This window comes from Typopeltis vanoorti, chromosome 11 (assembly GCF_054136105.1).
Source record: "Typopeltis vanoorti isolate ZY-2024b chromosome 11, IOZ_Tvanoo_1.0, whole genome shotgun sequence".
Lineage (NCBI taxonomy): Eukaryota > Metazoa > Arthropoda > Arachnida > Uropygi > Thelyphonidae > Typopeltis > Typopeltis vanoorti.
This window is the reverse complement of record NC_143559.1, coordinates 134,164,455-134,178,543: the sequence shown is the minus strand read 5'-3', so window position 1 is coordinate 134,178,543 and position 14,089 is coordinate 134,164,455. Positions and strand designations below refer to the sequence as shown.

Sequence of the window (14,089 nt, the reverse complement as noted above, 5' to 3'; positions counted from 1 at the left end):
CTGTTGTAGTAGATATGGTATGAAGGTCAGCATTAAAAAGACAAAGACAATGAAAATAGGCGCAGAAACATTGAAAATATCAACTGCATTGTGAATGGAGAACTTATGGAACAAGTAAAATATTTCAGCTACTTACGCACGATTTTTAGTGAAGATGGTAAGTTAAATATGGAAATAAACAACAGAATCAGCAAAGCTGGTATGGTAGGAAGTCAACTGAATAAATTTATATGGAATAAGAGAGAAATTAGCCAAAACACTAAATTAGCTGTATACAAGACAGTGTTTAAACCAATTTTAAGTTATGGATCTGAGAGCTGGGTAAAAGTAAAACACTTGACCAAAGACTAGAGACCACAGACATGAGAGTCCTGATAAAGATTAGGGGCATGAACAGATGTCATCAATGGCAATATCATATATTAAAAACAAGGATATTAGGAAAGAACTTGATATTGTCAGCATCCAGGAATGCATTAGCAGAGCTGATCTCAGGTGGTATGGTCACTAAAGCAGAATGGAAGAGGAAAAATTAGCAAAACAAGTGTTCTCTGCCAGGTTGGCAGGAAAAAGACCCAGAGGAAGACCAAGATATAGGTGGATTGATACAGTAAAAAGTGCCTTAGAAGACAGAAATATAAGACCTGATAATATATTGGAGTCTTGACATTTAACAGACTGATTTGGAGGAAAATTCTAGATAGGAAGTTAGTAATGATATAAATTTTTCATGTAGTACTATCATATCCTGTACACCCCTTGAGAGTATATATCAGGAATTTGATGATGATGAAGGAATCTGTTCCAGTTGATGAAATTATTACAGCTTACATTAACATTAAAAGAGGTGACAAGGATGTGTGCTGTCACCTCTCCTTTTTAAGGTATACTAGTAAGCCATATTTCAAAAAATCTTAAAAGGAAGGGATTAATTTAAATGGTGAAATAATCAGTAACATACAACATGCTGATGACACAGCTCTCCTGGCTGACAATATTCAAGATCTTTCTTCAAAATATTCTCGAACTAATGAATGAAGAGAGTGTAAAAATGGGAAGAATAAATATCGCCAAAACTAAATTCATGATAATAAGCAAGAAACCTATTCTTAATTCAGCACTCTCTATAAACTGGGAAATTTAGTGACAAAATTTATATATCTTGGATGCTGGTTAAATGAAGAATGCAACCTAGAAATGGAAATAAAAGTTAGAATTGAAATGGCAAGAAAAATGTTCCCCTGATGAAATCAGCACTGTATAACCACAATTTAAATTTAGAGCTTCAAGTACACATTGTTAAATGCTACATATGGTTTGAGCTGCTATACAATGAAGAAACTTGGTCCTTGAAAACAACATCGATAAAAAACTTGAAGCCTTTGAGATGTGGTTATACAGACGAATGTTAAAAATCCCATGGACAGCAAAAACGTCCAATCAAGAAGTACTGGAACAAATGGGAAAATCATGTGAACTTTTAGATACTGTAAAAAGAAGAAAAACTGCACCTCACAATGAAAAATATAAGATACTTCAGTTGATTACAAAAGGGAAGGAAAATGGAAGAAGAGGACAAGGAAGATGAAGATCTTGGCTGGCAGACATCACAGTGGATTGACATGAGCTCTGAAAGACTATTCAGAATATCTGAAGATAACTCTAAATTTGCCTAGGTGGTAGCCAAAATTTGACAGGAGATGGCACTCAAAGCAGAAGAAAATTTATACCAATGATCAAAGAGAAACTGGTACAATATAAATAAAATGAAAAATAAGGATATTACAGAAAACTTGGTTTGTATGATGAAAAGCAAATAGGATAAAATAATACAAAATAAAACAGCTGAAGAAATACTAGGAAAACAGGAGTCCAGAAACAATGAATAACAGATAAAACATTGCTCCTAAGTGAGAAAAGAACTTAGAAGAAAATTACTCCAAAGACAAAATAAAGAAGAGGAAAAGGAGAAAAATAAAATGTATAAGGAGATAAATAGACAAGTAAAGAAAAGAGATGATAAAAGAAAATTCATTAACAAGGCTGAACAGACTGCAGTAAATTTGGATTTCAAGACAATATTTGAAATAACACACAAGATAACAAGGAAAACACATGAGAAAAAGAGTGACCAATAAGGGACATACAAGGAAATATACTGACATGGCAAAGAGACAGAAAAGAGATGGATAGAACATTCTCAAGATATACTAAATGGTGAAGCCTCAATGCAGGAAACCATACCCTCAGAAAACACCCAAACAGAAACATTAAATATTTATAACTATAGGAGAGTGAGAGTACAAATAATAAACGAAGAAATAATAACCAGGCCATAGTTTTCCAGAAAGTGCACCAGGTGGCCTAAGGAGAAAAAAACAGCTTATAAGTGACTTGAGACAAAAACTCCACAACCTATACTGAAGATCCTTAACAGATTAAGTCTGACAATGAAATGGGTAAATGTAAAATACTTTTAACAATGGCAGTTGGCAGTTGTGCCTTCTGGTCCTTCACAAAAGCTGCTGGGTGCAACTTCTGTACATCTGTACTACCACCCATATGGTAGTATTGTAGCATTCACCAAAAGATAATCTCCTGGCATCATTCTTCTTATCTCACTCCTGAACAGATGACTAAAGCAAATCACTCCATTCTTTACTTGGAACACTACAATGGAACTCTGTGGTACTTCCATTAGAAAGACATCAGAAGTATCTTAATTTACCAAAAAGGTTTCTGGACCTCATATCCCACCAGTCGTGCTGAAGAGATATGCTCCTGAACTAATGCTTGTCTTTTATTATATTATACTAAGCCAGCATCCATTCCACAGCACAGTATGAAAGCAAGTCCACATACAGTCAATTCCAAAAAGGTGATAGGTGTTTACCATCAAGCCATCGACCTACTGCTCTCATTTCAGTATTGTCTTAAGTAATGGAGAAGGCCATCATCAGTCAACTTTGTAGACACCTGGAGAACTACCAACTAATCAGGAACCAAAATATGACTTTTGTCAATCAAGATCACAAACAGATTTCCTTACCTATCACCCACCTATGAACGCATGCCATGGAATGGAAAGGTTTGGAGACACCTGTGCTGTTGTACTAGACATTTACAAGGCATTTGATAAGTGGAGAAAGTCCCTCCCTACACACACACACACACACACACACACACACACACACACACACACACACAAAACACTTCTGCATTTATTCAACAAGGTTGAATTAACGCAAAAGTTATACATTTCTCATATACAAATTTTAAAAAAAAATTCTATTTCTATCTCTAATCCAGAGAATTTTTAACAATAAGGTGATATGCCTTTTTGCTACTTGTATATGAGAAATATGGCTTCTGATTAATTCAGTCCTGGTATCTCTTCTGGACTCTCCCACTCATGAGACCTCAATAATGGTTAGAACTAGCCTGGATAGTGACCCTTTTGTTAATGCATAGGATTATACACACCCGAAAGGATGTGCATTTTGCTTCATGGGAAACCAAGGTAATTGATATGAAGTCATCAACCTCTATATACAAGTAGCCTAGTCACGAAGGTACTTTACTTGCACACCTTGTTTGCCTACACTTGGATAAAGGATAAAACAAGAACATATCTTGGCATATTTGCATTTGATAGGGTTTGTCAATGAAGACTTCTCAGCATACTACCATCATATGGCCTGCCTTCCACTATTTATAACTGGATTGCCAGTTTTCTCTCAGAACATTCACGTCCTGTTTAAGAGGTCATGGAATGTTGACATAAGTATAATAGTCATCCTGCTATTTTTATATATCTTTCTCTATACTCATACTGACATCCTTCTGTCACATAATACTCCAAACAGTGCTCTCTATTTTGTCTAACCAGTGTTCCATGTCTACATTGATGGGGCCATTCTTTGTAAGGATCAAGTCCAAATACTTGAAGCTATCAACCTTCTTGAGTGTGGTACCTTGAAGATATATAATGTAAGAACTGTCTGAAAATCAGAGCACATGTACTTTGTATTCTTGTATGCTAATTCCTCTTCCTTGATTTCAAATTATTTGCTGATTCCTGCTCAGCCTCTAATTTTGGTTGTGCATTCCAGTAAGTCTTGATATAATATTCTGGGACTCGTGTGATCTCGGTGCTTGCCATAACAACTTCTGTGGAATCCAATCAAAGGCCTTTTCAAGGTCAAAAAATATTATATGCAGGATCTTTTCATTATCTTTCTGCTTAGTAGATTTCTGATCGAATGTATGGCAATGATTGAGGATTTTCCTAAAACAAGCACACATTGATTTTCAGTGATGTTTGTTAGCTCCAAAAACTTTTGATTAAGCGCTCATTCCTATATTTTTAATGTATGAGAGATGAGTTTTTATCATCATCATCAAATTCCTGCCATGTACCCTCAAGGGATGTACAAGATATGATAGCACTACGTGAAAAATTTACATCATTACTAACTTCCTATCGACAATTTTTTTCCAAATCGGTCTTTTACCTGTCAAAACTCCAATCAGATCTTATATTTCTCTCTTATAAGGCACTTTTTACTGTATCAATCCACCTATAACTTGATCTTACTCTGAGTCTTTTTCCTACCAACCTGGCAGAGAGAACTTGTTTTGCTAATCTTTCCTCACCCATTTTGTTTAAGTGACCATACCACATGAGATTAGCTCTGCTAACTTAATCTTGAATGCTGACAATGTAAAGTTCTTTAGTAAAATCCTCGTTTTTAATATGATATTGCCATTGATGGCATCTGTTCATGCCCCTAATCTTTCTCAGGACCCTCATATCTGCGGTTTCTAGTCTTCGGTCAAGTGTTCTACTTCTGACCCAGCTCTCAGATCCATAAGTTAAAATTGGTCTGAACACTGTCTTGTATACAGCTATTTTAGTGTTTTGACTAATATCTCTCTTATTCCAAATAATTTTTTATTTAGTTCACTTTCTACCATACCAGCTTTGTTGATTCTGTTGTCTATTTCCATATTTAATTTACCATCTTCACAAAAACCACGCCGAAGCTGAAATGTTTTATTTGTTCTATAGGTTCTCCATTCACAATGCAGTTGATATTTTCAATGCTTCTACCTATTTTCTCTTTGTCTTGTTATTGCTGATTTTCATACCAAATTTATTACAACAGTTATTCGGTTTAGTCAGGGAATCTTGCAGACTTAGACCAGATTTATTTAAAAGTATAACATCATCTGCACAAAGTAAAGAGCAGAGATCAACATCTACAATTTTGATATTAGGTTTAATACCACTTTCTTTCATAATGTGATCCATATAGATAATGAATAACAGATGGGATAATGTACATTCTTGTGTGACACTAGATTTAATATCAAACCATCTTCTTGCACTTCAACTTCCTTCAACTATTTGTCGTAAAGTGAAAATTTGATCCTGGCAGCTTTGATTTTGCTTCATTAGCCTTTATTTGTTCTTCACTAACTTTTCTTCCACAATCCTTCTCAACCATTTCTCGAGTATATTTGCATAAATCATACCAGGAACACTCAGTAGAGAAATACTGTGTAATAATAACATTTAGTTTTATTTCCCCCTTTTTATATATGGGTACTATGAGAGCTCTACTCCAATCATCTGGAATTCATCCCTCTGTCCAGACCTTCTGAACTATGCAGTGCAGCCACTGTAAGACTTTTATACCACCATACTTCAGCATTTCTGGTCGAATATCATCTACTCCTGCTGCCTTTCCACATTTCAGGCCTTTCATGGCTTTTTATACTTCAAGTATGCATATGTATTCCTGACTGCAAGCCTGTTGAGTATTTTTTACCATTGTGCTATCACTGCTTCTTTCGTTTAGCAATTTTTCGAAGTAATTACTCCATACTTCAGGGATATCTTTTTCTCCAGTTTTCATATCACCTTTATCATCATCTCCAATTCCTTTTACAGCACTCTTTCCTCCATTTCTGAGCTTCTTCAACAACGTCCAGAATATCTTGCATCTTCTTGATATTTATTTTCTATGTTCTTGCAAAAGTCTTCCCACGATTTTTGTTTAGCTAGTTATAGATAGTGTTTAGCTTTCTTACATTTGCCTCTGTATTCTCTAAGAGCACAAGCTGACTTATTTGCCAGGAACTTTTGATATGCTTTCTTCTTTTCTTTCACTGCGTCTTTCACTTCTTGTGTCCATAATGGACTTCTGATTTTACTGTCCATGGAGACAACCTAACCACATGCCTCTCTGGCTGAATCAATCAGTGTTTTCTTCAGGGCTTGCCGCTCCAAGCTTTTGTTCCTGTTCTCAAACTCTTTCATTTTTACTTCAATAATCTTTGTGTATTTTAGTCTACGGTCCACATCTGAGAGCTGCTCAACTTTTATTCTCTTTAAAACTTTCTTACATGTTTTTCTTTTCAATATGAAATTCAATTTTATCCTGCTCAAGACTAAATGGTAATTACTTCCAATTTCAAATCCTTTGCACACTCTGGTGTCGTGTACCAGGGAGAAAACATCACTATCAACAATAACATAGTCAATGAGACTTTTCTTATTCCTTGCCTCTTCTCTCCATGTGAATTTATGCACATTTTTAAGTTGGAACATAGTGTTAGTAATAACCAGTCCATGTTCCAATACTTCATTTGATTCTTGAAATTACTTCCAATTTCAAATCCTTTGCACACTCTGGTGTTGTGTACCAGGGAGAAAACATCACTATCAACAATAACATAGTCAATGAGACTTTTCTTATTCCTTGCCTCTTCTCTCCATGTGAATTTGTGCACATTTTTATATTGGAACATGTCCTGAGCAGAAATCCCACAGGTATTTGCCATTATTATTAGCTTTGCTCTTTTCTCCAAATTTTCTCAAAATATTTTTGTATGTCTGACAATCATTTCCTACTCTGCTATTTAGATCCCCAACAAAGGCCAACTTTTCTTTTTTCATTGTGTCAGTTGATTTCTCTAAAGCATCAAAAAATTCCTCCACTTCTACCTTAGTAGAACCTTCTGTGGGACCATAGCCACAAATAAGTCTCATTGTCCAGTTCCCCCTTCTGATATTTGCCCACATCACTCTACTTGAGACTGCCTGCCATTCAAGAAGATTAGCCTCGTATTTAGTGTTGAATACTATGGCTACTCCTTCTTTTCCTTGATTGTCATTGCCTGAATATAACATTTTGTATTTATTGCTCAGAGCAACCTCACCAGTTTTTGTCTTTTTTGTTTCAGTCACTCCTATTATATTGATATGGTGTTTATCGAATTCCTCAGTTGGTTCCATTTCTTTGCAATTCAGGCTTCTTATGTTGATAGTACCGATCTTGAACTCTGGTGATGTTGAGTTGGAGTGAATTTTAAGATTTGTTCCAGTAGCTGACTTTCCACTGTTCACCCTGGTGAAATTAACAGGAGCCTTGTTTAACTGGGCGATGCCCCAGCCATCATGAAATTCTGTCATGTTGTACCATCATTTTATATTTTGGTTTAAGCCAATAAGAATACAATTTGGTCAGCAAAATCCCAAATTGACAGCCCATCCTCGTTCATTCAGTATCCAGGTAGATACCTAACAAGGTGCACCACGAGAAGGTGAGGACCAGACATCAGGTCAGAAGCCCTGATCGGTTCTCCACATTCCTTTAAAGGCAATGTGAAGGTCTCCTCTCAGTTATACAGCTTTGACCCTTTATAGTTGTGTAATTCTTGCAGCTGTACATCTTTATTTTTATAGAAAGGGATCAGATTCCGTCCATTCATATGGCACTGTCTCTATAAGGATCCTGTTAAAAAAATTTGTCAGGAAGGTTATACCCATCACACCCAAAGCAGATGGATAATGATGTGTCTGGAGTGAGTGATCTTCAGAAAGTTGGCCTCCAGAAAAGCATACAACTGGACCACCTAGTAAGGACTCGTGTGGCACATCACTGAGCATATGAGTGGCTATACAGCATCTGATGATGTCCAATGAATAGATGGATGGATGGCACAGAGTCTTCCATTGCTAGTAAGCTGAGAGAAACTTCACTAGGGTAGGTTTCATTTAGCAGATGATGGTAATACGCCTTCCATCTGTCTTATGTCCTTGTTCTTTGTAAATAACATCACCTGTTTATTCTTTATGTATTTGACTGACTCGATGTCTTCTGAACCACTATGGTGTGTTTGTTTTGCAATCTTGAAGATTTCCTTATTGTTTTTGGCAATCCCAAGTCATGCAGAAGACCATATTTTGATATGCAAAATATGGTCTTCTTTGGTTTTAGTTTGCTGTTATTGTTTGTAAAGGAGTATCTTATCACGAAGCTTGTCCTTCACCTCTTCCTTCCACATCTGGTTTCTTTGTTGCCATTTATAGGCTCCATCAATATGTCTAAATGATGTGCAGCCTGTTTAGTGCAGTATCAGTGGAAGTCGTCCCATATTTTATTCACTGAGCCTCTAGGTCTTTCTCGATGCAGATAATCAACAAGATCACACAGATTTCATCACTCCTACTGGTTTGGGTTTATGACATGGGATTTTAAAGATCTTTTCTCGTATGTGTAAGTGATAAAAATCATACAACAAGGGAAGATGAATTGAGATTATTTTTTGTAGAAAAAAGATAAACCGTGTAATGCTAGCAAAACACATTAGTACAGTACCATTCGAAGGACAGTACAACACTTAATAGTATTGGTGAGATGGTAACATACTTAGATTTTGTCTGTCTCGAGCACTGCATTTCTACACCCATTTTCCTGCATTTTAGGTAAACAAACTGCAATTTGCCTCTAACTTTTAATCACATCTTGACTTCTTCATTACATACATTCTTATACATATTACTCAGAACAGGGAGGAAAAATGTTAGTGATGTCATTTTAAAGATTTCTTGTTTTTAATGTATTGTTTTATGCCAACTTCTATAAGCAAAAAGTGTGTTTACAATTTAACTCTAGCATACATATGAAAATATCATCACTTATTCTATGCATAATATTTTTATATGTCAAAAATACTAAATTTAAACAGAAGTTTCATCTTAATCTTACCCTTTTCTGGATCTAATTCCAAACCGATCAGTATTTTTTCGGTATCCTGAAAACTAAAAGAAAGATAAAAGTGTAAGCATGTTTAAAAAGTTATGCGTTAAGTAATAAAAAAATAATAAAATAATAAGTAAAAATATCCAAATGCATGAGTCTATGCAACTTTTATTATGTAACATTTAAAAAAAAAAAAAAATCCATAATAACATCATTATTTCTTGATATGTACTCTCAAGAGGTGTACATGATACTATGATAATAATACAAAATTAAGTTCACATAATATTTGCTTCCTATTAACAATTTTCTTCCACATATACTCTATTGATCAAAAAATCGAGAAGTAAATGGAAGAATTTCATTATAATTAATCAGTAATGGAATCATGTTAATTTAAATCTTTTTTATTTCTGTAGAATTTTTTTGCTATGTTTCATAGCCATTTTCAATGCAATTATAGAAAAAACAATTGTTTTCTTAAAATCATATTGAAAATGGCTATGAAACATAGCCAAAAATTCTACAAATAAGAAGATTTAAATTAATGTAAGCGATTTCGTTACTTTAGTTATAATGAATATTATTTTTAGATAAATATATTCCACCTGCATCTACTATCTGTGAACTTTTCAATGTTGTGAAATTATGCATTTTGGTTTTCTGCTATTAACTCCATCAATCCACCTAAATCATAGTTCTCCTACATGGAAATCATTGGCAGAAAAGGTTAGTCGGGTATACTAAGCGCTCTAATTAATGATTTCTAGAAATCATCTAGGAAATCATTCTTGGTTTTTGTTTGAGTTTCTTTAATCTAACAAGGAAAAAAAGTTTTACTTGATATCTCAAGTAACATATAATATCGATAAGTAATATAAATATAAGTAATATAGACTTTGCCTCGACTTATGTCATGATGCATGTTATATTAGCAAAAAGAGAGACCTAATTTTTCTTCTCTATGATAAGCCACATCAACAATATTTGGAATTTTTAAAATGTAGTCAAATGAGGTCATGATAACTGTCACATCAACTTTATCTTCCTTCAGGATAATGATGTGAAAATTCTCTCTTCTTTCAGATTTTTCAACTTAGTGCCCTTAGAAGATCCCCTTTGGAAAATCGTGAAAAAAAATCAATGCTCTTCTTTATAATATGCAAATCTAGCATCGCTTTGAGACCTATAGTTGACAGCATAAGCTCACCCACTTACATTTTGTCCAAAGATCTTGTAGGTTTACTAAGAACCACATCAGATACTATGATTTCTTTAATAACTTAGCTCATTTTGCTCAGAAAATAACATTTCTATCCCATTATCATACATTCTTACAAAGTTTGGATATATGAAAATATATGAGAGAGGGCTAAAAAGTTCTAATAAACATCTAGAACAAAAATGATATTAAAGCAACCGATATAACTACAAGAAAGAACATATCTTAAACCCTTTAACCCCCATGTTTCATTAAATTGTAATAATTTGTTCTTTTTCTTTTAGGATATATATGAAGACATGTCAGAGGTTTTGAAGAAATTTGAAGATACAGAGGTGAAGGCTGCCATAAAATTTTTTCGGCTGCAGGAAAAGTCTGCAACTGAGATTCACCAAACTTTGTGCGAGACTTCAGGAGACTGTGCCCCAGCATATCCAACAGTTGCCAGATGGTTGACCAAGTTTAAAACTGGGCATCCTGACACAACAGATGACCCCAAGTCAGAAAACCTTCCACAGTAATCACACCTGATGACATCAATACAGTGCATGCCATGATCCTTGATGATAGATGAATACCAGCCAAAAAGGTTGCAAAGACTCTGGGGATACCGAGGGAACAAGTTGGGATCATTATCCACCAACATCTGGACATGCAGATGCTCTCAGTGAAGTGGTTCTCTAAATATTTGAATGCCGAACAAAAGAGAGTGTGCGCTGTCCTGTCACATCCTAAGGGATTTTGGGTCATTTTGAGAAATCAAGTGCAGATGTTTTGGCTCGTATTGTGACTGTTGATGAAACATGGTGTCATCACTATGACCCAGAGACCAAACAACTGTCAATGGAATGGAGACACAAAAGTTCTCCACAGCCAAAGAAGATTCGAACCCAAATGTCAACAAGGAAAGATTCTTACCAGTGTCTTTTGGGATATGCATGGTATAATCCTTACCAAGTACCTCAAAAAAAGTGAACCTGTTACAGTAGCAGTTTATTTAATAGCTCTAAAGGAATTGAAGGGAAAAACGCTGCAGGAAGCTGAGCAGGGGTGTGTTGCTTTTGCAAGACAATGCACCTGCTCACACTAATCATGAAACCCAACAGACAATACACAACTTGAGCTTTTAATGTCTGCCTCACCCAACAGACCTGACCCCATCTGACTATTTCCTATTCTCAAATTTAAAGAAACACTTGAAATGAACAAAATTTATCATCATCTCTGTGGTAAAATGTATCTGCAGCTGAAGACTGGTTTGTACAACACAGGAAAGACTTTTTTCTCAGATGATTGCAAATGATGCAGCAGCATTGTGATAAGTGTATAACACTTCGTGGAGAATATGTAGAATAATGTGTAAGTTACATGGTTCTACCTCAATTTCTTCATGGTAATTATCACAACTTTTCAGCACACCCTCATATATAGTGTCTCTGTCTCTCTCTCTCTCTCTCACCAGAAATATTTCAGCAGATGCAGTTTAATGAAGAGATAACATCAGTAATCTCTTCATTAAAACTGCTAATCTTAAAATTCAGAACATCAGATGTCATGATGTCATCATGGCCTATAAGCCTATCCTTAGGCTTCCTTCCTTCTCCACACTAACCCCCCTTTTACAAACATCCAGGAGTTTACATATTCTTCATTATTGTGACCTTCCATACATAAGTCAGACTTGCAGAAGTTTCAAAAGAAGAAATATGTCAGCAATGTAGTTTATAAAGAGAATCAAAAATATGGCTGGCTTGCCAACTCTTCCAGCACATATCATTACATTAACTGGGAATGTATGCTTTACTTTAAAACATTGAGAGTTCTCTCAATGAAAAAACCAAGCACTTATCCTACACAATGTTTGGAAATCAATGATTAGATCAATTAATATATCTGACAAACTTTTTAGCCAATCTCCAAACAGTGTATTAAAGCTGATGACTTATGCCATATCTCACTAGCTCTTCTTGCTTCAATTATTAATATGATAACAGTTTCTCTTGGTTCACGATTATTTATATGCTACTTGTCATCTTCATGTTTATTCACTCAGAAGAAGCCACTCGTCCTGATGAGATTAGTCAGTGTTCCGTTATTTTTATTTGTTAATGACCAATGAAAACCCAATTTTTTCATAACTATTGTAGAACTCATAAGTTTCCATCATCAACATGGTATACCATTATGTCTATGGTTCACTCCAAGAAGGAATGGAATCTGGTGTCAGTTAACTCCCGGACTGACAGCCATCCTTGTTCACCCAGAATTCAGGGGGGGGGGGATACCTGTTAATATGACACATCACAGGAATGCGAAGACTTGACAACCTCACTAAAATCAATTGAAAATATCAGGCAAAAGGCTATCATTAAAATGGGGACATTGAAACCAGTGACCAATTCATTTCATGGCATTTTCTGTGAAAATATGGGCACTAATGCCTGATTTATCCATACTTTTATATTTGATGACACTTGTATGCAGTTCAAACAAGAATCAAAAATTCATTCTGACCAGCATTTGAAGCCACTTATCTGTTCTTGCAATGCATCAGATCTTTTTTTTTTTTTTGTCAATAATAATCTGTGAGCCATATGAGGCAAATACATGACTTTGCTCTTATCAACAGAAATATTTAAAAAAATAAAATAAAATAAAACCTCATTTTCATTTCCTTTTCTAGCTTTGTCATGATGATGCTACCAGATGATTGATAGCGAAACATGTCAGTATTTTTCTTTAATCTGATTAAATATATTTTTAACAATGCAGCCAATATATTTTACTCTTTCATAATTCATCTCCTTGATATTTCCACCATAAGAAAAGGTCCAGACCATTTCATCAGACATAGCACAGAGACCTACTTACTAAACAACCATCTAATGGTCTACCCTCCATTCTTTGCAGGACTGTCAGTTTCTTCTCAAATGAAAGGTTCATTTGAGAAAACCTGTAGCAATAGTGTTTGCTCATTTCCAAGCTTCAAGTTATTCATAAAGAATGCCTTATATGTTGATCATGCTGTCATTTTTCATTGGGTAAGGACATTGTTGATTACAATGATACTAAACAGTCTTGAAATAAACAAGTGTTTTTATTACCTTTTTTTTTTGTGTATGTTTATAATACGGTGTTTATGTGTTATATTAAATTTTTTTTTTTCAATTTTTTTTTCAGTTTTATTCATTTATTTATTTTTATCCATAGTTAAATATTCTCGAATTATTCGTAATTAAGATGGATATTCTAAAAAATGTTTAAGCCAGTGTAGGCTCCACTCACCTTGATAATTCTCAATCTCCAAAGAAGTCAGATTTTTCTCTCCTTTGGCTGACTCCTTATACATTTAGCTTTTCTGATACAAACACATCATATCTATAACATTTGCAGACTCAAAAAAATCTGGAATATTTTCCATTCAAAACATTACTACTTCTCTTTCATAAGAAGAAGATAAAATTCTTTATTGGAAGGCAATTTCAGGAAGAGGTATGTTGGCTAACTTCAAAATGAAGAAATGGACAATGAAACAAATTTAAGCCTATGGTCCCCTCGGGTTTACCTAAGAAAGATGTGGAGAACTTTTTCTTTTTTTTTTGACTCATCACAGCAGGCAGCTGACAAAGTAAATGGAAAAGGTAGTACTAGTTGGTATCTAAAACAGCAGAGCAGGAAATTAATCTCACCAGGTATACAGAAACATTTGAAGAAAATTTGGAGAAAAGGGCAAAGCTAATAATAATAATAATGGTAAGTATCTGCTGGAGTTCTCCTCAGGATATGGACTAATCATTACTAATATCATGTTCCA

The 14,089-nt window shown here is 34.8% G+C and overlaps 1 protein-coding gene across 1 annotated transcript in view; it reads right to left on the bottom strand.

The window, feature by feature from the left end:
- Window positions 1–9,141, bottom strand: part of LOC150102071 (uncharacterized) — a 155,441-nt gene extending 146,300 nt beyond the window's left edge. The window contains exon 1 of the mRNA XM_090399963.1: window positions 9,060–9,141. The gene's annotated coding sequence lies outside the window, so the exon portion shown is untranslated. The remainder of the gene's footprint in view (window positions 1–9,059) is intronic.
- Window positions 9,142–14,089: the final 4,948 nt, after the last annotated feature.